The sequence below is a fragment of the Protopterus annectens genome, chromosome 6.part0, assembly GCF_019279795.1.
Source record: "Protopterus annectens isolate FY-2018-M chromosome 6.part0, PAN1.0, whole genome shotgun sequence".
Classification (NCBI taxonomy): Eukaryota; Metazoa; Chordata; order Ceratodontiformes; family Protopteridae; genus Protopterus; species Protopterus annectens.
In genome coordinates, this window is record NC_056737.1 from 888,679,451 (window position 1) to 888,701,818 (window position 22,368).

The 22,368-nt window shown below is 46.3% G+C and overlaps 1 protein-coding gene across 1 annotated transcript in view; it reads left to right on the forward strand.

Annotated features, from left to right (window-relative positions):
* KCNH5 (potassium voltage-gated channel subfamily H member 5) overlaps positions 1 to 22,368 on the forward strand; it is a 2,144,936-nt gene that overhangs the window by 1,741,289 nt on the left and 381,279 nt on the right.

A 22,368-nucleotide genomic window follows, 5' to 3' on the forward strand; every position in this document is an offset into this window, starting at 1 on the left:
AAAAAGAAAAAAAGGGCAATCTGCTCCCAAAAAAAAATACGCCCCATACATAGCTGCTCATTTTGCACACATGTCTGCTGGACATATAAAATGTAATTTAATTGGCAGTACAACATACTTTGTTGTCCTCACCCCTCTCTCAGGGGTGGAAGGTTTCATATTTCCCTCCAAAATTATTGCATATGCACAGCTGTTGCTGTAAAAGAAATGGGCAGCTATGGTCCTTCCCTACACCCGTCCTGCACATCCCGAGCTGTTGTCCCTACTGTCTTTCCCTCTTTGTGCCCCTTTTTCACCACTGTCCTATCTCCCCATTTTCTTTTCTTTCAAAGAAATGAGCACGAGGGTTAGCAGGAGTAAGCACTTTTAAGCAGTAGTTAGCAGGTTTGCGCGAGTGTGCGCTTGTGTGCGCTTAGCTAAGCATTGCTAAGCTTCACGCAAACCCACGCAAACCCGCTTACAACTGCTTAAAAGTGCGTTAGTTACCCTGCATGTGAGGGCCCTTGTTCTCCTCAGCAGCAAAATAAAACACCTCTGTCAGTCCCGAACCCCAGGCCTTGGACACACTAGACTGCATGAAGTACCACTAAGCCACAGTAGATATACAGCAGGTTGTTGCTGAAATAGATATATCATGCATCAGAATGAGTGAATGTAAAGGAAAAATAGGAATGCCATAACACAAAACCTGTTCTGTGGAACTTTACCAGCAGTTGCTGTGGAATTGCATTACATGACTGTGATAAGAGAACTAGCCATTCTAGCAGTAAATGATGTTACAGCAGCACTTTACAACCCCCACACAGTATCATAGCAGGACAAACAGTGGCATATCTGATTAGGGCAGATGACATACATCCCAACTGTGGCTACATTTCAGGGATGTCCCTGATTTTGAAACATATGTTAGCTGTGTCCCTCTGAATTCCCTGAAAAGTACTGACGTTAGGCAGAAAGGTGGGGTATTACTCCTTATGAATAATGACAATATGTAGGAGTTAGACACCGCTTGTACTTCAGAAAAGGTGTAGTAATCCATATGCACTGGTTCTCCTGAAGTCTCCACTTACTGTATCTAATATTTTGAAGGTGTACCTCACTTTTACCTACCTTTACCTCACTCTGTTCAGATATGTACCTGAGTGTTTCTGAGGCCTGGCTGAGGCAGAAAAACACAGGCATTTCAGCTTTTCTGCTGTTACACACTGTGCAAATAGCTTTGGAAGGAGTTCCACAAGCATACCCTTATGTAGGAGTACAACCCTGAAATACCAAAGGATGTAGCCATGTACTGGTAGCAAATGACTGTAACAATGCCATTGTACCAGTGCTGAAAAGACCTGTGCATTGCACAGACAGAGAATAACAGCCTAACGTCTGGCTACCATCTGGATAGTTCCACAGTTGGGAGCTATGCAGACAGACTACTTGCCTTGCTAAACTAACAGTTTCACAGCAACCCTTTAAGTCCAGCAAGATAACATTCACACAATAATACATAATGCTCTCTGTATGTCTGCATCCCCACCCAAATGTACAATATACCTGTGTGTTCAGGGTCTACCAAGGATGTAGGTAGGAATACTCAGTACTGGAATTGCCCAGTTTTCTTGAGCATCCTGTGCTAATGTCAACAATAAAAAAGCACAAACTGTGCAGAAGTGAGTACATTAATATTCACAGTGTAGCAGTTCACAAACAGTTCATGTGCCAAATAATACATCTCAATAACTACTTTGTATGGCAGTTAATTGTATAAGTAGAAAAGAAACTACATACTCCCATGTATCTTGTGTTAGCATTTGTAGGGTGAGTACAATCCTACACTGACAACTGTGTACTGGAAGTGGCAACATTCAGGTCTGAGTACAACATTTAAATCACTGGCTACACCCCTAGCTTCAGATATAAGAACTATACCAACCTTCTAACTTAAACAACAGTGTCCACAGCAAACAAGCATGGGCCCCACTTTGGAAAGCTGAAAGAGCTACGACTACCTGACATAGCAATTTATAGCATTGGGTTGCTATGACAGTGAGTGCTGCAATTACCACACATCAGGCTGCATGCAATTACCAAATGGTGGCCACCAATTGGTGCAGAGGCCATCACATGCACATGTGCAGATACTTATAAAATCAGGCTGTACTTGCTGCCCACACACGCAAACATTCCATTGCAGATATTGAGAGAGAGATAGAGACAGAGACAGAGACAGAGAGAGAGACACCCACATCAACAGAAAAAAAAGCCAAAGACACACGGAATGTAATACTACCAACACATACAAAGGAAAGATATGTATTTACTGGTATGTAGTAGATGTTTTTGAAGAGTACTCTACATACTTTGAAACATCCATATGTGGCAGCAGTACGTATCTATGCACAAATGCCCTGCATAACTACTGCCATGGACAAATCAGTGTGTAGCTGTGTGCAGTGGGACATAACTGTGACATATGTAGCTCAGCATTAAATGTCAAACATCTGATCCATGTTATCTGTGTTCTATACAGTAGTGTGGACAATGGCTGTTTGGGGGAGTAGCGCATACAACTATATAAACATGGATGTGACAGAGTAACACATGCATGATAGTCATATTAACGTGTAGCTTAGCATTGGCAACTGCTGTACCAGGCTAGTATGCTAATGTAGCATTTGCAGCTATATATACACCCTCTAATATTACTGTGTGCTCACATGTGACATCTGTTCATGTTGCAGCAAGGCCCAACAGGTCAGCCGTGAGGTCCAGGGACTTACAACAGTGTGGACCTTGTGTGTGTATGGCGCACACATACGGAGAGATATATCTGTGTCAGATATATTAGCATCTGTACATGTGCATAGAGCAAGGGACATACTGCAACTGTTTGTGAAGGGTGGTCATATATATGTTGGTGAAGGTTGTTATGTGCATATTTGTATGTAGGTTGTAGTGTGTGGCAAACAAGACAGCATACAGTGCTGCTATATGACATGTGGTGGTTAAACGTTGTGAGTGTGATTTGTTAGGTTTGCAGTGATGCAGCCAGTGAGGCCTATTAAAGCTACATGTGCTGAGAACACCTTCAATGCATTTTGCACAAGACTGTGCAATATTATTACATAACTGTATACCTCACATCCTTCGCATAATTGATATTCCCACCATGAAAGGTGGACTGTATATGTGCCTATATGTATATCTATATGTACACCAATGGATGTTTATATGTTTGTGTGTGTGTATATATATATATATATATATATATATATATATATATATATATATATATATGTATAGAGAGAGAGAGAGTCCGAGTCATATTTACTGTGACAGACGCCTGGTGACAAAGCCATGGCCTCAAGCTCAATGTCGAAAATGCATTGGCATCCCTTTTGGTAAGATCTCTGTACCCATGAACTACCACATAGGTGGTAGTCGACTTAGCACTGAAAGTGTGATAAGAGACCATGGGACACAGGTGAACAGTAGTCTCCCCTTTGATAATCACAGTGTCACACTAGTCATGCAATCTGTCTACGTGGCACACCTCATCACAAAAGGTGTGTCATCCAGGGAAAAAGAGGTCAGTGTTCCCCTCTACTCATCACTCACAAATCCCATTATAGAGTACAATGCCCCTTTTGGTATGTACCTCACAAGACATCTACAGCAACTGGAAAGGCCACAGACATACCTCACAAAGAGTATTACTGGCCTCAAACAGATGCCCTATGCAGACCATCTCACAAAACCACAGCTAGACTGTGTCGCATACCGCCTACCCAGAGGTGACCTCTGCCTAACATACAAAGCTATGTCAAACCCAGAGCTGTTGGACATGCTCCACGTAAACAGATCACAATCCCTATGAGATACATGATCTAGGGACCTAAACCTTGTCACCTCAATAAACAGAACATGCTGGAGGGATAGATTCCTATCTCAGAGACATCCCATACTCTGGAACAAACTACCTATCAATAGCAAACAAAGCTCCTCAGTAGCACTCGTCATGAATAATCTTCATGATTGGATGGGAGATAGGAAATACACCCCGGGAATCACCTCTGTGGCTCTGCTTAACAGGGGCACAAGAAATTAAATTACTTGGGTGTCAAAGGCCAGGGTACCATCTGGCTAGGCTTCTATAGGCCCTAGGGCCAATAGCCTATTACCTACCTATGAACCAATGCACACCCACATGTACTTGTTGCAATAATTGCTATGTGAGGTTGACTGAGTGTGATGGTGAATGTGTTGGTGAATGTGTCACAGTTGTGTATATGTGGGATAGCTTAGTGGGAAACTGTTTCTGTCATGGTATTTTGTGTCCTAGCTCTGATCCCAGCAAAAGATGTGTATGCTATTGCTAGGCAAAAAAATCAGTATGACATACGGTCTGACATAGTCCCTTGATGTTAACTGGGGTGTGCCATTGGAGGCTAAAGCAGTACATGTATGCTTATTGATTGGTACTGCTGGTGAATCCAAATCCTGTATGAACTGTAGTACTACCTGAATCTGTAGGCCTAAACAGCACAGTATGGTATATGTCCACATTGCTTGGAACCACTGATCTGAAGTAGTTAACTTCATTTGATCAGCAGCCTGTGGGTATCGTTTCGGATTCAGATCCGAGCCGGCAGCTTTCCTAGCAAAGATCCGAGCTCCAAGTTCCTCCCCCTACCCATAATGTCCTGCTACCTCCCTCTAACCCTCAGATCTCGTTTGCCGTGGCTTCTCGAAGCATCTTAGAACGAGCTCCATAGCGCTGGGTTTGTGAGTTGTCTAGTTTTTAAGCTTTTCCTCTTAAATTCACCTTTCTGAGTGTGTGTGACATCACTTCTCTTTAACAAAGGTAGTTTATCTTAGTTATCTTTAATGTAAATTTAAATCCCCTCCCCCCTTCTGTCTGTGTGTGAAGGTGTGTGCATGTGGGCCTAACCCAGTTAGTATGTCTGAGGCTCCTAAAGCTATTTTTTCAAAATGCTCCAAGTGTGGCCATAAGCTGTCCCCAGCGGAAGGCCACACTCGGTGTGTTATTTGCCTGGGTGTGGACCATCTCCCTTCAGGATGCACTATCTGTGCAGCCTTCAACCCCAGGGCTTTGAGGGATAGGTGGACTAAGCTAGTCCTCGCTGGCTTTTTGCCCCCGGATTCAGCTTCGTCCTCCTCCCCCTCTCTGGTGCCAGCCACGGCTGCAGCTGCCCCACTGACCGCTCCCCTGGCCGGGATTCAAACTCCAGCTTTGGCTCAGGAGGAAAGGGAGGCAAGGAAGAAAGACAAGATGGATAAAGAGCAAGAGAAAGACAGGCATTGTAGCCACAAGAGGCGGGCTGATTCAGCTCCCTCGGCCCCGCCATCTAAGCAGCTAGACCCCCCTCTTAAGGTCTGCGGGTCTTCCCCCTCCAGGCTTCGATCCCCATGCTTCTCCCTGGAGCCAGAGGAGGAGACCCGATCACCTTCGAGTTCGTCCAGGTGGCCTTCCTGGCCAGCCTCTGCAGCCTCATCTACGTCCACTAGAAGCTTATCTGACACAGATATGGATCGGATGATGCATCGATTTCTTCAGGCCCAGCTGCAGATGGGAGTGCTCTTGCCTCCGCCCCCCCCCCTTGGGGGAGCTCGAACACATTTTTCGCCCCCATTGCTCCTTCTCCGACCCACTACCGGGGCTTGGAGCTGTCAGATCTGAGTAGCTTCTGGTGCCCGGGTGGTGTCGGCGCCGACAGTGTTTTCTACTTTGGCTCCGACGATACCTTCAAGTTTGCAGATCCTTTTTCATATCCGAGCTCTCTGGGCCGGGAGATGAGCATCGGATCTGGAGGGGTTGGTGTGCCTTCGGCTCCATTGAGGTTGGATCGCACCACTCTTTCAGACCCGATCGGGTCATCTTCAGCTCCGATCCATGTGCCGGATTCGAGGGGACTACTTTTGGATCCTAGGGAGAGTAGCTCACCCTCGGCATTCGACCTCGTGGAGAGGGTTCTTTCAAGGGATTTGAGGTCCCAGGCTCTGGCTACTGATCCACCTGCCATCCCCTCTCAGATGGGCCTATCTTCCATCATCCGGCCACAGGGACAGCCTGCGCCTACGTCCCAGATGGTTCCCATGGAGGAACAGGACATTGTTGGTGAGCCCTCCTCGGACAGCCCCCCTGAGGAGGTCCCTCACAAATGTAAGTGCAAGAGGAGGCACTTGGACTCACCTGAGTCCCGCACAGAAGACACGGACTTGGAGGAAGGGGAAAGGTTCCCCCAGGTCACCCCCCGAAGATGTCTCCTTCGGAGACATTATGGAAATGCTTCATATTAGAGGGGGGGTGGTAAGCCCAAAAGCCTTCCTCGGATGAGTCTGTCTTTCTGGAGGTGTTCGATGCAGGCCCATTTACCTCTGAGGTGTCCCCTCCTGCCGATCCCCTGGTGGGCCTCATAACTACCAGGGCATGGAAGGAGCCGGACACTGTGGAGCTAATACCTAAGAGACTGGACAGAATTCTCAGCCCCCTCCACAGACAGGGCAGTTTGGAGCAAGGGTGCCCCTGTAGATGCCATGGTGGTGGCGGCTGCCACCAAGAAGGAATTAGCACAGGAAAGTTCCTCGGTGCATCCTCCAGACAAGGAGTCTCGGGCGATGGACTGCCTTGGAAAGCAGATGTTTGCTTCAGCGACCTTCTCTGTAAGGTCTCTGAATTTTATGGCACACGTGATTCGACTGCAGCGAGATCTAATCAAAGAATATGCTGGGTCACCCCCAGAGTCCATGTCGGCCGAGGACAAACGGACCTTCTCGGCATGAATGGCCACTCTTAAGTCTATTACGAATACCTCTATGTGGCTTCTTTCCCATGCCACAGAAGGAGCGGCTAGAGCCAGCAGAACAGGCATTGTCTCACGATAACAAGCCTGGCTCCGTCTCTGCGACTTTGCGGAACCCTTCAAGGCATCCTTCGCGAACACCCCCTTTGACGGTTCTACGCTTTTTGGCAAGACCATCCGCGATACACTACTCCAGAGTGAGAAGGATGCGAAAACGTTGTCTGCCATCGGGATCTGCTTCTCGGCTCCTCAGAGGTCCTTCTCCAGGAACCAAAGTGGACAAAAGAAGATGTGGTTCCAGAAATCCCAAATCCTTCAGGGGCAGAGGAGGACAGGGTGGACGCTGGCTCAGAGGCAGAGGGGGGCCGAAGAATTTTGGGTCGAGGGAACCCTTTTCCGTTCGACCTGCGCAGCAACCCTGAGGGGTTGCCCGACTGCTTCTCTCTGGAGGCAGTCGGGGGGTGCTTCTCGGAGCATTTAGCACATTGGGAGTCCATTACGACAGATCGCTGGGTGCTCTGGATCATATCCAGAGGTTACTCAATCCCATTAATAGGTACTCCCCCCCCGGTTGTGGCACCTCCCCGATGTACCACCCAATCAGAGGGAGGTAGCAGCCCTAGAAGTAAAAGAACTTCTAGAAAAAAGAGCCATCCAGCACGTCACCCCGATCAATCCTGATCAGGCTTCTACTCCAGGTTCTTTTTGGTGCCAAAAAAGACAGGGGACTTACGGCCAATTCTCGACCTGTCCACACTGAACCTGTCAGTTGCCAAAGAGAAGTTCCGGATGGTCACCATCCAATCCATTCTCCCACTGTTACAGGAGAATGACTGGATGTGCTCCATAGACCTCAAGAATGCGTACTACCATGTTCTGATGGACAGGCAATCCAGGAGGTTCCTCCACTTTCGGCTGGGAGTCAGCCACTATCAGTTCAGGGTCCTACCCTTGGCTCTCACCACAACCCCCAGGGTGTTCACTAAGGTCATGGCAGTTGTAGCGGCCCACCTGAGGCTTCAGAGAATTCAGGTCTTTCCTTACCTGGATGACTGGCTCCTAGCTGCTCCCAACAGGCATCTACTAAGATCAGTGAGAGACTACTTCTTACATCTTGCCCGCTATCTAGGGATCACGATCAACCACAAGAAATCCTTCCTTCAGCCTACTCAAACTTTTGATTTCATAGAGGCCAGGATAGACACAATTCAATCCAAGGTCTTTCTGACATCGGACAGACTACACAATCTAAACCTACATGTTTTGGCCCTACTTCAGTCCTCGGCCCCTCCAGCGGATTTAGTCCTGAGGGCTCTGGGGTCCATGGCAGCGGCCATCAACTTGTCTCCGCTCGTGTGTCTCAATATGAGGATTCTCCAGTGGACCCTACAAGTCCAGTGGTCCATTCTACTTCATCCATTGTCTGCTCCTATTCCCCTCAGAAGAGTTTGCAGGGAATCTCTACTTTGGTGGCTCCATTCCAATCATCTCCTGGAATGGCACCCCTTCTGCATGTCCCCACCCCAAGTCACAGTGACCACAGATGCATCCCGCCTTGGGTGGGGGGGCATTGCATGGGCAACACTGTCCAAGGCACGTGGACTCACACAGAGACCTTTTTGCATATCACTGTCCTGGAGATGAGGGCGGTGCTTCTAGCGTTGCAAGTTCTCCATGCCCTTCTTCCTCTGGGGACTATTGCAATTCAAACAGACAACATGGCAGTGGTCTGGTACATCAACAAGCAAGGGGGAACCAGATCTTACCCACTTTGCCGAGAGGCCATGAGAGTGTGGGAATGGGCAATATCCACCAACAGCTTTCTCATAGCAACGCACATACTGGGTCGGTCAAACATCCTTGTGGACAAGCTGAGTCAGACTATCCTGTCACCCTACGAGTGGTCTCTGGACCCTTTAGTAGCGAAACAGATCTTCCTCAGATGGGGTCAACCTTCCTGCGATCTGTTCGCGTCGCCTTTGAACGCAAAGTGCAGCGAGTTTTTCACTCTAATTTTCCCACCAGGGGAAAACTCCAGAGACGCTCTGGTTCGTGCTTGGCCATCTGGTCTTCTTTATGCTTATCCTCCTCTTCCGCTGATGACAAAGTTCTTGCAGAAAGCTCGTCAGTTGGAGAGCAGAGTTATCCTCATAGCCCCATTCTGGCCTCGTCAAACATGATTCCCTTGCCTATGGTCTCATCTATTACATCCTCCCTGGATCTTAGATCCCCTTCCAGATCTGATTTCTCATCCACTGGGATTGAAGACCCCCGACCTGGACAGCCTCAAGCTCTCGGCTTGGTTGATCCAGTTCCCTTGATGGCTAGGACTCCCGGTATCTCATCCTCGGTTAAAGCCATTCTGGTGGCTGCTCATAAGCCCTCCACCAGGAAAATCTACAGGAGTAAATGGAAACGTTTTTCTATCTGGGTGGAGCATAGGAACGTGGACCCCTTTACGGCTCCTATTCCAGCTGTCCTCGATTTTTTATCTCATATTTTCCATCAGGGAGCTAGCTCCTCAACTTAAAGTTCAACTGGCAGCAATTTCCCACTTTCACATTGGAAACAAATTTGGCCCTCTGGCATCATTTAAGATCTGCAAGACCTTTCTGAAGGGTACCTTCCTTTTGAGACCCCCTGTTAAGGAAGCAGTCCCTCCATGGGGTTTAACCCTAGTTCTCCAGGCTCTGACTGGTCATCCTTTTGAGCCTGCAGCTTCGGTTGACTTGAAGTTTGTATCTTGGAAAACTGCCTTCCTGATTGGCATTACTTCAGCCAGAAGAATATCGGAGCTTCAGGCTCTTTGCAGTAAGCCCCCATACATCATTTTTCATAAAGACAGAGTTTCCCTCAGGACTAACCCCTCTTTTCTACCTAAAATGGCTTCCGAAACCAATATCAACCAATCTATCAATCTGCCTGTCTTCTTCCCTAATTATCTCAACAAAGGAGAGTATAGACTCCATTGCTTGGATGTACATAGACAGCTACAATTTTACCTACACAGAACAGCTGGTTTTCGAAAATCAGAACAGCTCTTTGTTTCATTTGCTAAGTCCTGTCTGGGTAAACCAGTGACTAAGGTAACCTTAGCTAGATGGATTTCACAATGCATTCTTCTTGCATACAGAAGCTCTGGTCGACCTGAGCCTGTGCGTGTTCGAGCTCACTCTACCCGTTCTGTGGCTACTTCTGTGGCTTTCTGGTCAAAGGTCCCTTTGGATGACATTTGTTCAGCTGCTACTTGGGCTTCCTCTCACACTTTCATTACACATTATAAATTGGATCTGATTTCCAGAGGAAGGGCGTCCTTTGGCTCTGCAGTGCTCCGGAATATCCTTCCATAAGGGCCTCCCAAGTTGTGGGATTTGGGGACTCTGTCCCACAGGTTTCTGATCAAATTAAGTTAACTACTTCAGATAAAGAAGTTATGTACTCACCATAACATTCCATCTGAGTAGGTAACTTCATTTGTTTGCAACCAACCCTCCCTCCATCCCCCAGACCTTTAATTCGTTCTTGCAGGACCATGATATGTCACTTTGCAGATGACATCAGGTTGGAATGTTCAGGTAGTTTTATTGGTGTTATAGTAGTGTTCTATGATACTATGGCAAACTCGGTCTGAGGGTTAGAGGGAGGTAGCAGGTCATTATGGGTAAGGGGAGGAGCTTGGAGCTCAGATCATTGCTAGGAAAGCTGCCAGCTCGGATCCACATTGAATCCGATACCCACAGGTTGCAGACAAATGTGGTTACCTACTCAGATGGAACGTTATGGTGAGTACATAACTTCTTTTTTTGAGTGTTCCCTGTAGTCCTCACAGATTACATACCTCAGGCATAAGGTTTTGTAAGTACTGACACACAGTACTGTATGGTACACACGTAAAGCTCATCTGGGTTGCCATAACTTTGTGTCTTGTATGTATGTCTGATGTGTGTGTGTGTATGCCTGTAACATGCAATTGGTCATATGTGTGTTACAGGATATAAGTGCGTATCTAGCAACATGTATAGTCTAGTACAGCAGTATGCCACCTATATTCATGAATGTGCACATATTTTAGGCAGGGGTTTGCCATCAACAACTAGTGTGGTATACTGGTTATACTGTAACTGGACCAGTCATTGCAATGGATTACATATTTCTTTATGCATTAGCTTGATATATATCTCCTGTGGCTAGGTGGTGCATTGTGTCGCATACAGTGTGCCATGTACTGTTGTATAGTCTTACATATTGGTTTCTCTTTGTTGCTGTGCAGAACATGGTTTAATATATAGAGCATGATAGGCACTGTCAGGCAGTTGTGGGTTGAGCATTGATATGTGGTATTGAAAGTGTGCATCCTCTGACAGACAATAGGTTGCTATTTATGGCAGTTCAGTGATATCTATACTGTAGAGTAGGGTTCATGGCCCACCATCGCAACCCAACCTATAGTCCTGCTGAGGATGACATCATAACAACCAGTCTGGTTCAGCCCTACACACTGCTTTTCTCAAGAACCAGCCAGGGCCAGCATGAGTGGACTGCACTGTGGCAAGATGTTGTCCATAGGGTAAATGACATAGGCATGCATAACCGGACATATGAGCAGGTACGCCACCACTGCAGTGATTTATTTAGACATGTCCGGCAGCGTGCATCTGATGTCTGTAGACAACAGCTTGCCACAGGTGGTGGGGTTACCATCCACCCCCCCCCCTCACCAGAGTGGAGGAGCTGCTCCTGAGCCTGGTGGCTCCTGGCAAACAACAACAACAGCAGACATGTATCATCATGGAGGCCGGAGCCACTCAGCAAGTTCACATGCAGTGTGCAGGTTACATGGCATATCTGTAGACTACTGTTGCCTCTATTGGTAAATCATGCATATGTGAGATGTGTACTGTGTAGTTAGAAGATGTGGAGCCTGGTGTTGTGCAATACTGATAATTTGGAACATGATCTGTAGGCATGTGACTGTCAACCGTTGTACTACTGTAAGATTGCAAACCCACAGTAGCAATGCCACAGTTGTTGCCACTGACAAACTGCCTCATATCCTTGTAGGTCCCTCTGGTGTGACAGCAAGGCAACAGACCCATGCTGGTGAGTGTGTTCTACATTTAATATTGCAAATAAAATGTGCATGTCATAGGTGAGGTGTAGGCCATGTACACATGTAACACACCTACACATAATGAATGCTGTGCATGTTTGCTGTGAGACTATGCACATCTCAGTAACTTGAGTAGCTGCCTCAAACACATGCAATGCACAGAGCATCCCAAACAATTGTGGCTACACTGTAGTGGACATTGGATAGGCAGAGTCGATACACATGCACACAACATACACAACTTTGTCATACGCAGTACATGTTAATATGCTACACATGGCGTATTCAGACACTCGATGTAAGGTCACACTCCAGTATCCCAAATGTCATCCACTCAGCACACATAATATACCTGAGGGGTAGATGCCTATCATGGGATGGTGCAACAGTCTTCAACACACAACACATTCATGTTAGGCAATGCTCCCTATTGGGCACCTTCCAAACCCATGCAACAACTGGCTGTGAAATGGTGAATGTAGCCATGGTACTGCAGTTCAGGTACAGCACGATAGGTGCCAGTTTGGCACATATTAGTAGCCTTGAGTGACCACATGATGCTGCATGATGATGGCTCATGATACTACACCCCATCCAGTTACAGTAATCACAGTACTACACATAGCATTCATTGCTATACACCTCAGTGTTGTGTGTGTGCAAACATATGCACCTATACACAATATGCATAGCAATCACCATTTGCACAAAGTGACACATATATGTCTTGTAATGCTATTGAGTGTATAGGTCACATGACATACATTGGGTATGTGTGATGTTTAATGTTGCAGTTGTGTTGTAGCATGCTATGTCATGGTTGGCACTGGCATGTCCACAATATGTTCTACACTCACCATAACTACTGTACAGTGGCTGTGTTGAGGAATGGTATTCCATCAGGTAAACATGCAACACTCATCCTGTGTGTATATATAGCATGCATGAGCTAAACCTGTGTCCACAATTATCTGCTAAAGACACAGATGCTCTAATCAGTAATGGATATCTATGTGACACACAGATACACATCCAGCCATGGTATGTATACCTGTGAGTAATGGTGCACAGCACATTGAAAAGCTTGTAATACTTGCACAGCAATGTTGTGTCCATATACACATTGCGTTCCAGGGTGAGGCCAATCACTGAACAACAACACACATGTATCAAAGCCATGTATACTGTTATTAGCAAGGACTGTCTACACTCGCACTGCATGCTGTTGAGCAACACACATCATGCATGCTGACACGTGTGATATGACTGTTTGGCATGTGATACTGTACCCCACCATCAACCACTACTGAGTATGTTCTGGATTGCTGGTGGTGTGTGTGTGTGTGTGTGTGTGTGTGTGTGTGTGTCTGTCTGCTTTAATGAGGAGTGTATTTGTGTGCATGTGTTCATGTGTTCATGTGTGCATGTGTCCATGTGTGCATGTGTGCATGTGTTCTGACATCATGTACAGGTCATAAAGTGTGTTTCCTATCTTCCTCTCACAGGTGCTGAGGTTGGGCTGGTTCACTGCAGCAGGGAACCTGATGTCACTGACACAAATAGTGATAATGAGGATAGGTGTGTTGAGGCACAGGCATGTTTGCCAGGGTCTGTCATTGGGCCACCAATCGACAGTACACAAATGTCCACCCCATCCATGCACACAGTCATACTGCCAATACATCCATCATCACCAATGCCCTTAGCTGAGGGACAGTGTACAGTCGACAATGGCCAGGACAGTGTGGTATCTATGGCACATGCATCTGGACACAGCAGCCATACCCATATGTCTGGAACGGTACCACATAGGCAGATGTCCAGGGATTCTCGTCGGAGCACTACTGTTCATCATACCCCTGGCAGACGTGCCATAGGTCTTACAACCTTACGCATGTTCCAGGCTGTCATGAAGGCAAAGCCATGTATGGAATGGTACACCAGACAGGGACTAAGGGCACAGAGGGCAGATAACACCACTTTAAATGACAGTATCCATGACCTAGCAGGTGCTATCCGTAATTACACTGAGGTCACTGATAGACATTGGGGTGAGACATTGGATGTCCTCCGCAATGTCATGTCCATGTGTCAGGACAGTGCAGGACGGTTGAGACGTCGACGTGGATGTATGCCAGCAACATCAGTAGCTGGCAGTCGCCGCAGATGTCCCTCAAGTCACAGCCGCTCCCATAGTGCCAGTACCAGCCCCAGCAATGTTGGGGGTGGGCTGTCCATAAACCATCCTAGAAAACCACATGCATGTGGCTCTGGCCAGTCCCAGCAGGGACCTGGGTCCAGTGTACATATGTCTACCTCTGAGAATAGTACCCAGTCTGGCTTAGTACCTGATACTGTCAGTAGCACCCCTGCCAGGCACAGGTACCGTATCCGTGGCCAGAGATGGTGATCTGTAAAGCCTGGCAGGTACAGTCTGTGGCTGTCCCACAAATCCCCGTATATGGCAGCCACATGGTGGAACTGTGTGCATGCAGATACACACCCACACATAAACCAGACACCAAGGGCTAAAACATACCCGCGCACTACATCAACATTGGCCCATACCAGTACTCTTGGCCCTCACACACACACACACACACACACACACACACACACACACACACACACACACACACACACACACACACACACACACACATATACATGTCGATTGTATGGCGCAATGTAGGCCTTTGGCAAACCAACAACACACCCTGTGCATATGATGAAACCTGTGCCACCTCCTGTCATCTGTAACATTGATGCAGGAACAAGCTAACATGGTGCTGATGCACAGGGTGACATTATAGCAGTATAGCAATGTTAGCATGTTGTCAGCAGTAAAGTGTAATGATATCCTTGAAGGTGTAGCTGAGCAGGCATGATGCATTAAAGCTATGATTGTCAATGTAGTGTTGTTTACACCAGTGTTAATTCCAATAGTGTATTGTCCACCCACGTGCCACTTGGCTGATGTGTGTAGTATTGGCAGCATGTGTTAGAGAATGGACAGTACGTGTGGGATGTGTGCAGCACAGATTTGCAGGTGTACATTTGTGAACATGGTGGAGGTGCACTGTCTGCATGTACATGCATAGTGGACACATGGGCAGGGTGACATGCCCTATATTACACAGTGTTAACACTCCATAGTTTCTATTGGTGGCCAGTATGCATTGTACTACACACATTTTGGAACTTGGGTACACATGTGTGTATGACATGGTTTGACACTGTGCTGTGGGTGATACTGTTACTATCTGTCATTTGTTTACATTCTGGTAGTATACATAACCTCAACAGCCTCACCATAAACAATCGTTAGATGATGTCTTGACAATTGACACACAGATGTAGGACACACAGTAACATTTGGATCCTTTAGGTATTATACTATGCCAGTAACCAGTGGTATTCACCTGCACCCATTCCTGGGACCACTCCTGTTTGGCATATAGCTCTCTTAGGTACAAGCAAACACAGTAGGGATATGTCCGTCCACGTCTGGAAATGCATACTGTGGCCTATAATGCATTCTCCAGATGACAGACACATCCTCCACAAGGGTATCATGCAGACAGATACCTGTTGTCAAACCCATGCTGTAAAGCTATAAGCCAACTAAAGCATAGTCATCCACCTTTACAAAGCATAGTATCCCCACAGTACCGCATAGGTAGTAGCCCCCAACATGTTGAACAGGTACCGATGTGTACATACAGCCAAGTGTTACGTCATCTCTCCTTTGGTAATCGCATTTCCAAAGGTATTTTGAAATCCCTCAGTGAATCACATAAGCAATAAGGGGTCTGCATGCATATCCACAAAGGTTGTTGTACACCTATAATGGATAGCCATCATTGACAGACTTTGCTGTGTTTGAACAGGTCTGAAATATACCTCAGGCATAAACCCTCACTCACTATTCAATAGAAACTGTAATGAGTGTGTGTGACACGGATGACCTAGGCCAGGGATCACTGCAGTGGCTGGGCTTGTCACAAGCATACAGATGTGACTTAAGGTCTGGAAAGCGGCAGCACACTCTGGCAAAGATAACAGATGTGTTCATGGAGAAAGCAGGCTTCCCACCTATGAAATTATTGAGGTCACATGTACGTATATGTCTTTGCCACACAGCTACCTGATGTGCAATGCACATACTGTTGTCATTGTGATATGTCATACAGTAGTAAAAGCAAAAGCCACAACACATTGACCAACTGTGTCACACACATAGAGCACACACACTCACCAAGTGCAGGACTCAAATCCCTACCTAACTACTTTAGGATACTAGAACAGTACACATTAACACGACATGCTAGACACATTACTGGGAGTTCTGTTTTCCACAGGTATATTTGTAGGATGGTGACATTATCAGACTTGACAAAGATAAGTATACCACTTTTAAGGTGTTTTAGTAGTCTCCAAAAAGGTTGCTTCTCTACAAGGAGACACACACACACACACACACACACACACACACACACACACACACACACACACACTCTCATACAGTTGTCAAGTGCAGGATTCAAACCCCTACCTAACTACTTTATGATACTAGAGAAGTACGCATTAGCACGATGCACTAGGCACATTACTGGAAGTTCTTTTTTCCACAGGTATATTTGTAGGATGGTGACATCATCAGACTTGACAAAGATAAGTATACCACTTTTAAGGTGTTGTAGTAGTCTCCAAAAAGGTTGCTCCTCTACAAGGAGATACACACACACACACACACACACACACACACACACACACACACACACACACACACACACACACAAAACACACTCTCATACAGTTGTCAAGTGCAGGATTCAAACCCCTACCTAACTACTTTATGATACTAGAGCAGTACGCATTTACACGACGCACTATACACATTACTGGGAGCTCTACTTTCCACAGGTATATTTGTAGGATGGTGACATTGTCGGACTAGACAAAGTGGGTTACATTAGGTGGCATTAGGTGGGCTACATAGAAGGAATTTCTAAACACTTTGGCAATGTAGTCATCAAAGGAGAGTTTACTGTCTACCTGGGTCCCCAGGGCCATAATTACATTCTCCGTACATACTGGATTACCACCTATGTGGTAATTTGTGTGCACTTTGTTTTATCCAAAGGGGATGACTATGCATTCTTTGGCATTCTGCTTGAGGGCATTGTTTTGACACCAGGTATCTGTCTCTGTAAGACCCTTCTGGAGGATGTCTGTGTCAGCCATAGAGTCGATTATGGACCACAGTTAGCAGTCATCTGCAAACTTGTTCAGCCATACTCCTCCCGTGCTTGCCTGTACCTCTGAGCAGTATCTACTGAACAGGTGGAGTCTCAGGACCAAGAACTGTGAGATGCCATTTGTGACTGGTTTAGAGTCGGACATGGCACCCGCAAGTCTGAACATGTGTATTTGATCTGTGAGCCAGTTGGCCACCCATCCTGTGACATAGCTGTTAATGTTCAAGCTGTTAAGCTTGTCCATTATGCCAGAGTGGGGAATGGTGTTGAAAGGCCTTAGTAAGGTCTAGGTGGGCTGTGGACTACTTTCACCTCCATCTATGTCCTTGGTAACTGTTTCAAATAAGTCAACTAGGTTTAGGAGGCAGGATGAAAATTTGCTCCATAGCTTTGCAGACCAGGCTGAGTAGGCCTATAGGGCAATGGTTTCCTGGTTCTGTTGTGGCACCCCCTTTGTGGAGCTGGATGACTGTTGCTGTATGCCATTCTTTGGGTACATAGCCTGTGGTAAGGTTGAGTCTGGACAGTGAATGTAAGTGAGGGTGTAGTTCCTTTTGAGGCTGGAGTAGGTCGCAGCCTGGGACACCATCCAGTCCTATAGGAGAGGGCTGTTTTTACCCGCATGTCCATGAAGTCTGGGGCTTTGCCTTCTTCTGGATGGACACAGGCCCTTTTGGGAGTGATGGGGGGGAGTTTGCACTGAACTTGTCCCCCAGGATGTGGGCAATGTAAGTTGGTTCAGTGTATTTTTTGCCATTTTGCAGTAGCTGACAGCATATTTGGGAGTTGCCACCTAAATGTTAGGTATAGCTAATGAAGGCTTTGTGGTTGTTATTCTTACATTCCTGGGCAATTTGTATTTAGAAACTGGCCTTGGATTATTTTATGAGAGATCATTGTTTCTTCCTAATAATGATCAGTGATGCCTTTCCTTTTGTGAAGTTTGCTCTATCATATGTTCATTTCCTCCTTCTGTTGTATTGCTTATTTATGGGTGACGACCACCAGATTGGTTTCTTATTTTTGGAGGAGTGCATCTTGGTTTTATTTGGGATGTCTCAATCCATGCATCTCTGTAGATGCTCATAGAATGCACCTGTAAATGATTCAGCAGATTGTATAGCATTATCCTATAGCAAGGGGGCTTTGGAACTTTCCACTTTGGTCTTGGGAAGTGTGCAGTTTGCTTTTGAAAATGTCTTCACAGTGGTTTCCTTGACTGGGGGGGGATAAGGATGTCCAGTGTGATTACTTTATGATCTGATATTACCAGCAAGGGGTTTATCTCTGTTGTGGAACACTGGTACCCCATGTTGGTGATGATCAGGTCCAGTATGTTGTCACCTCTAGTGGGCTTGGTGACCAGCTGTTCCAGGATGTTTGAGTTTTTAAACTCTAGGAAACATTGGGCAAAGGACGTTATACATGAGTAATTCTCCCATTCAGTGTTTGGGTAGTTGTAATCTCCTCATATAATGGTGTTTGATAGGACCTTTATATTTTCCGCTGTTTTCAGGAATACTGAGTGAGGTTCCTGAAACAAGGTAGGTGATCTGTAGCAGGCTACAATCTGATAAGCAGCTTTGCCCAATGTTAATTGCACTTGCATGGTCTCCAAGGCCTCATGCTGTGCCACTAACCTGAAGGTGTGGGTATCCATAAGGTAAATGGATACACCCCTTCCTTTTGTATTTCACTCTGGGTTTTGGGGTCGAAGATCAGAGGGATTGTGACTGTTTTACGTGGAGCATGTCCAACAGCTCTGTGTTTGACATAGCTTTGCATGTTAGGCAGAGATCACCTCTGAGTAAGCGATATGCGAGAGAGTACAGCTGGAGCATTTTGAGACCGTCTGTGTATGGCATGTATTTCAGGCCGCTAAATGCTCTTTGTGAGGTATTTCTGCAGGCTTTCCAGTTGTTGTAGATGTCTTGTGAGGTACATAGCAAAAGGGGCATTGTACACTATTATGGATCTAGTGAGTGATGAGTAGAGGGGAACAATGTCCTCTTCTATTCTGCATGAGACACCTTTTGTGATGAGGTGTGCCATGTAGAAGGATTTCCTGACTACTGTGGGGATGTGATTATCACAGGTGTGTCCACTGTCCACCTGTGACCCAAGGTCTCTTATCACACTTTCAGTGTTAAGTATACTACCGCCTATGTTGTAGCTCATGGCTACAGAGTTTTTACCAAAGGGGATGACAATGCACTTATTGGTATTGAGCTTGAGGCCATGGCTTTGACACCAGGCATCTGTCTCAGTGAGGCCCTTTTGTAGGATGTCCAAATCTTTAGTATTTACAATTATGGCTCCTAGTTTGCAGTCATCTGGAAACTTCATTAGCCACAGACCTTCCATGTTAAAGTTTACTTCAGGGAAGTAGATACAAAACAGGACAGGACCCAGGACTGAACCCTGTGGTACTGCACTCGTCACTAGTCCAAAGTCATACTTGGAGTCTGCTACTTTCACAGTGTGTGTTCTGTCAGTGAGCCAGTTGGCAACCCATCTTGTGACATAGCAATTTATACCTAGTTTAGTGGGTTTATCTATAATTCCAGAGTGGGGAATGGTGCTGAAAGCCGTGGCAAGATCTACATAGTCTGTGTGAACCACCTTACCCTTGTCTACGGTTCTGGTGACTACTTCAATGTAGTCTATCAGGTTTAGGAGACATGATCTGCATTTTACAAACCCAACATGGTTGTGGTCCAGAGTTTGGAGATTACCAATGTCTTTTTATATAAGTTGTATGATGATACATTCCATGGCCTTATAAAGCAGTCTCATCAGGCTAATGGGGTGCTAGTTCCTGGGGTCTGTGGTGTCTCCACCCTTGTGTAGTGGGATAAACATCACTGTGCACCATTCAGCATACACAAAGCCTGAGGTGAGGCTATGACTGAACATGGTACATTGGTGTGGTGCCTGTTAGTTCTGTAGTTTGTGTAGAACACAGCCTGGGAAGTTATCTGGTCCCATGGATGCTGTGATACTGGCTTTGGAGAGTGTTTTTTACATGTGCAGCCATGATGACAGCAACTTTGCAGTCTTCCGTTATAGAGATGTGCTCTTTCATGGGTGAGAGTGGGGTAAAGTTAGCACTGATCCTATCTGCCAGGATGTTGGCAGTATCAGTTGGGTCTGTATATTTAGTGCCATTGAGCTGTAACTCAGAGCAGATCTGAGTGTTGCCATGACATGGACCTGTCTGTTGGGCAGAGATCTCCTGAGTAGACAGTATGCAACAGAGTACAGATTGAGTTCATAGGTTCATAGGTTCATACTAGGCTATCTGCCCGAGGGCATTTACAAGCCTAGCCCATAGTTTTGTGGCTTACGCCACCCCTTTAGTATGGGGAACTATACCCATTATTTTGCTGTGCCTCTGTTGAGCAGTGACACTGAGGTAATCCCTGGGGTATATCTGCGATCTCCCATCCATTGGTCAAGATTTCTCTTGAACAAGGCCAGCGAGGTGCTCTGCCTCACATATACCGGGATTTTATTCCACAGCATAGGAGTCTTTGGGTGATGAATCTATCCCTCCAGCTGGCCCTATTAATAGCCGTGTCGAGGTTTAAGTCTCCCGCCCTTGTGGCTCTGACGGATCTAGATTTTTGAGGTGAAGCATATTCATCAAATCTGGGTTTGACATGGCCTTGTATGTTAGGCAAAGGTCACCTCTGAGCAAGCGTAAGTGACTGAATAGAGCTGGAGTTCTTTCAGTCGGGCAGCAAAGGACAGATGTTTGAGACCCTTTATCCTTTTGGTGAGGAACTTTGTGGCCTCTCCAGCTGCTGCAAGTGTCGGGTCAGATACATTCAATGGGGCATTGTACTCAATCATTGGTCTGATGAGTGATGAGTATAGGAGACTATGACCTCCCTTGATCTAGATGAGAATCCCTTCATGATAAGGTGGGCAATGTAGAAGGTCTTCCTAACTACTTTAGCTACATGGGTGTCGAATGACAGACTACTATCAACCTGGGTCCCCAGGTCCCTGATAACTTCTTCTATGCTCAGTGGATTGCCACCTATTTGGTAGCTAGGGGTAACCTTGTTTTTCCGAAGGGTATGACTATGCATTTTTGGCATTTAACTTTAGGCCATGGCTCTGGCACCAGTTATCCGCTTCTGTGAGACCCTTCTGAAGGATATCTGTGTCAGATGTGTTTTCTACTATGGCGCAGTTTGCAGTCATCTGCAAACTTTGTCAGCCATAACCCTCCTGTGTTTGCTTGTACTGGAAAAGTAGATGCCAAACAAGAGTGGGCCCAGGACTGAGCCCTGTGGTACACCACTTGTGACAGGCTTTGAGTCTGACATGGCGCCAGCAACTCTGACCCTGTGGGTTCTGTCACTCAGCCAGTTTGCAACCCATCTTGTGATGTATGGGTTAACATTTAAGCTGATGAGTTTTTCAATGATACCCGAGTGGGGTATTGTATCAAGGCCTCGCCAGATCGAGGTAGGCTGTATGGACTGCCTTTCCCTCATCAATGGCTTTGGTGACTGTTTCAAAAAGTCAACCAAGTTTAGAAGGCATGATCTGCCTTTGACAAAGCCAAACTGGGATGGATCCAAAGTCTGCAACTTCCTATGTCTTTATTTATGAGGTCCATTATGATCCTCTCCATGGCTTTGCAGATAAGGCTTGTCAAGCTAATGGGCGTAATTTCCAGGGTCGGTGGAGGCACCGCCTTTGTGAAGTGGGACCACAGTTGCAGTGCGCCACTCCGGTGCCGTATCCAGAGGTAAGACTATGATTAAACAGCTGTCCTAGCTGTGGGTTTAATTCTCATTGAGTTCGGTGGAGCACACAGCCGGGGACACCATCAGGTCCCATGGATGCTGTGTTTTTGCTTTGGAGAGAGCAGTTCTCACTTGGGCGTTGGAGATGTTTGGGGCTGCAATCGCTGGTATAGATATCTCTCCTTTGGGGAGGGGAGAAGTTTGCACTGAACCTGTCAGCCAGTATGTTGGCAATGTCTGTAGGATCAGTAATCTTCACATCATTTTGAACTAGTTCTGAGCATATCTGGGAGGTTCCTCCCAGGTTTCTAACATAGCTAAAGAAGGCCTTATGATTGTCTTTGAGTCTTTAGCTATTTTTCTCTCAAAATTTGCTTTGGATGATTTTATGAGAGCTCTTAGTTTTTACTTATAGTGAT